General features: G+C 46.3%; 1 protein-coding gene across 1 annotated transcript in view; it reads right to left on the bottom strand.

The window, feature by feature from the left end:
- ZRANB3 (zinc finger, RAN-binding domain containing 3) overlaps positions 1-86 on the bottom strand; it is a 169,690-nt gene extending 169,604 nt beyond the window's left edge. Inside the window, exon 1 of the mRNA XM_012727504.1 lies at positions 30-86. The gene's annotated coding sequence lies outside the window, so the exon portion shown is untranslated. The remainder of the gene's footprint in view (positions 1-29) is intronic.
- Between the last annotated feature and the right edge of the window lie 3,591 nt (positions 87-3,677).

Below are 3,677 nucleotides of genomic sequence, written 5' to 3'. Positions count from 1 at the left end.
AGGGGCCCAAACCAAACCCTTAAATTTACCTTTGTAGGCTACAGGATCCGAAGTCTTTACAAGGATGACTTCATTCATCACTTTACTTCCCGCGGGGCCAGGCTTGGGGAAGGGGGTTACAAACCAGTTGCCACTTGTTTGACGCAAGCTTTAAAAAAAAAAAAAGGAATGTAACTTCTTGGGTATCAATCTTTACACCCTTCAGTAGCTTTTCTCCTTCAAACTTTTAGAAGTGCTGTTAAAAAATGGGAGGCGTTGGCTCACAACTGAGCCCAGTCTTTATAATCAAACTAAGAGCATGAAGCTGTGTTTCAGGCTCAGCGGTTACAGGCAGAGAAATCCTCTGCTCTGGGTGCAATCTAAAGTGAGAAAATAAAGACACAAGAAATATGGGACTCTGGGTTTGAACACCAGGGCTGGATAACGACTTATAAACTCGTAAACTATCCCTCACCCCATTTCATCCACGCTTTTTAAAAATGCATTTAAATTTAGTTCAATTTCCTAGCTCTCTGGCCGCCACGCCACTCCCAGACCACCACACCTGGTGCATATGCTGCAGACTCTCCAATGCCCGCCACAGGTTTGGCGAGTGTCCGCCCCAAAGCGGAAGTGACTTAAAAAGGACAAACAAGATAGTTCAAATACCAGGACTCTAGAATCTCTGCATATGTTCTGAAAAAAACTCTTCTGACAACTATGTAGTCTTTCTTCTTCAGTAAGAGTGAAGAAATGGATTCGCCCACTACTTTTACGAAACTAGTTGCTGCTCCAACTTAAAATCATTTAAAAGTTTCGCTCTTCTTATTGGGCAACGAGAAAGCATGGCCATTTCCGAGGAACTACAATTCCCGTCAGGCATCGCAGGAAGTAAACGGAGACAAGGCTACTAGCGGGAGCAAGGCATGTTGGAAATTGTAGTCCGCTCAGGCCGCAAAGGACAATCATCCCGCCTTCTCTCACTGAAGCTAGTGAAACCAGGTGTTCGGGTTAGAACCCGTTACCGCTAAGGGGAGGAGCTAAGCCCTGAATCAGTATTCCTCACTTCCACCCATAGGTATGGTGAAGATTTTCCCTTATCCTTATAAAGCACTATAGATACTTCTCGAAGAAATATGGGTGTCTTCCCAGTACCTCCAGGTTAGTAGAAACTCCCCAAACTCCCCTACCTCCAGACCTAACTCGTGGGAAAAGGTGGCTGTTTTACAAGTGGGCAAAATGGCTGTCCTCTCAGTTTTATCATTGGTTGTCTTTTGCATCCTTCAAGGGCGGTGACTCACCACCGATTGGTCCTTTCTCCTTTGAGGGTGGAGAAATGCCTGGCACGGCTCTCCCGCTGCTCCGGAGGAGATAAAGGGGTGGAGAGAAGGTAGTGTTGTCAGTCATGATTGGATAGTCACCATGTCGTTCCGAGGACATGCAACCTATGAAGTGTCAGCTCCCCCTCAAAGAGAACGAAAAGGCGGGGCTAGTGCGCGGTGGGAAGGGGCGGGATTCTGCCAGCCGCGGCTGCCGCTGGAGCCGGTGTCCGGGCTGGTGATGGGGTTAATTCCCTTTCGTAAGACTCTTACTTGCACCCACCCAACCCCGCCGTCGCCCCACCGCGCCGCGCTCAAACCGCCTCCTCCTCCTCCTCCTCCTCAGTAACGCGGGTAAGAAATGCCCTCCCCTCCCCCCTTCAGCTCCCCGGGAATAACGCGCCTCGCTCCCCTCCCCCGCCCGCCAACCGGTAGCGCTAACGGAGAAGGAGGCTGAGAGGGGAAAAATGTGTGTGAAAAGGTGGCCTTCCCTGCCGAGCCTTTGGCGTTCCAGCCAGGGCCCCGCTGAGGTGCCGCTGCTGCTGTTGCTATTGCCAGCCCGCTGGGAGGTCGGATTCCGGGGGAGCCCGTCTCCCCTGGCCCGCTGCTGCGGCTGCATCTGCAGCCACTACCTTGTGCCCACCACCCCCACCCGGGGGCCAAGTGAAAAAAAGCAAACCCCTCGAGGCCTAGCTGAGGAGGCAGGGGAAAGGTTCCCGAGTCTCTGCCATGGCTGCTGCTGCCCTCACAGCCCCAGGGACACGGGAGCCAGCCACAGCAGGCCTGCCAGGAGCGGGTGCCCTACGTGGTTCTGCTCTCTTCAGTGACTAGTGCGGGTGCCCCTGGCTCCCCGGCCCATCCTTGGCCCTCTGGCCTGGCACCCATAGAATTTTTGAAAAGCTAAAATAAGGCGCTCCGACCGGCTGGTGAAACTGTAGGTACATCTCGCCTGTGGTACCAGAAAAAGCACAATGGGAATATGAAAAAAGAAAGTTGAATGACTGTCAGTGCCACGGACCCTGGAGGTCAGATTTACACTTACTGTGGTTGAACCTTGGACTGTCCCCCGGATCCTTGTGATTTCAAGTTTTTGTTGTGGCCGTGATTCTCTCTTTTTGTTAACCCCGTGCAGAGGCGAGTGCCTCTGTTCTTTTGAGCTTTTGTATAAAACTTAAATTGTTGAAACTGCCATACCTTGTATAATTGTCCTGGGGTAGCAAATGAACTAAGAAAAAGGCATAGAGTAAGACTAAGGCGCATATGAATTTTCTAGTAAGATATTTAGAAAAAAACAGAATGTATGTATCTTCAATATTATAGTTGATCTAAATAATTCTGAAGAAACTCTTTACTTTTAACTTAATGTCATTTATTACAAGTGAACTTTTAAGTAATAGAAAGATGGTTTAAGTCAAACTGGAAGTCCACCTGTAGTCCTTGAGTCAGTTAAGAGCTATATAGCATTTAATATAGTAGTCTACCAGTATGGCTAGATTAATTGGGCACATACCAACATAATCACTCTAACCAAATTTGGCATATCTGACAATATATGAATAGCAAATGCTTATTTTCACTTCTTGTTTGTTTTTTGCTTGGATGAATGCCTTAAATAATGGATTCTATAATTTGTGTTAGGTTGGTCTTCTGTGCCTTAATTTGTTACCACATTAAACTTGTGGAGACTCTTTGGGGAAAGACCTGCGTTTGACTAAGTAATGAGAGGATTCACTAGAGGCAGAGTGGGGAGCAGAAAAGGCAGATCAAGGAACTACACTGCTGAGGGGAGCAGCAGGTGAGACAGGTGAGGTCTGCTGCTCAATGTGGATCACCTCCATGGCTTGGGATTGAACTATCCCACTGAAGCAGTCATGGCCAGCTTCACAGTGCTGTGCTCTGACACAGGATTATTGTTCCTTTCAGGCATATTTAGAGAATGAGTTTATTTGCACTCACAAGGTGTTGCTGCCTCAGAATATATTCTGTTAGTGAAGAATATTATGAGGATTTTCACTTATATAGTGACTTTGAAGTGCTGTTGGCAGTTGGTTATTTTCAAAGTGAAAGATTATAGTAAAGTGAACATCAGAATTAAACAGTTGAAGATTTTTTAATAGAAGACTGAGTTTGCATTAAAGTGTAGATGTTTGGAATATATTTTAAGTGGATTATCTGGGACGAATGTTTATTCCAAATTTGGAATGATAATTATTTTGCAAAATTTGTATAGTTGCTATCCAGTTTCTTTGTGATACCAGGCTCCTGGAAAGCAGTTGAACTTTTTTAATGCAGAATTAAGATTAAGCAAAACATTTTAATTCATTATGGGCATAGTTTGACTATGGCTTTGTTGCTTTTGTTTCTCATTCTCATTATTTA

Source organism: Condylura cristata, unplaced genomic scaffold, assembly GCF_000260355.1.
Source record: "Condylura cristata isolate star-nosed mole 26May11 unplaced genomic scaffold, ConCri1.0 scaffold00002, whole genome shotgun sequence".
In the NCBI taxonomy this organism is placed as follows: domain Eukaryota; kingdom Metazoa; phylum Chordata; class Mammalia; order Eulipotyphla; family Talpidae; genus Condylura; species Condylura cristata.
This window is presented reverse-complemented; position numbering and strand designations above follow the sequence as displayed.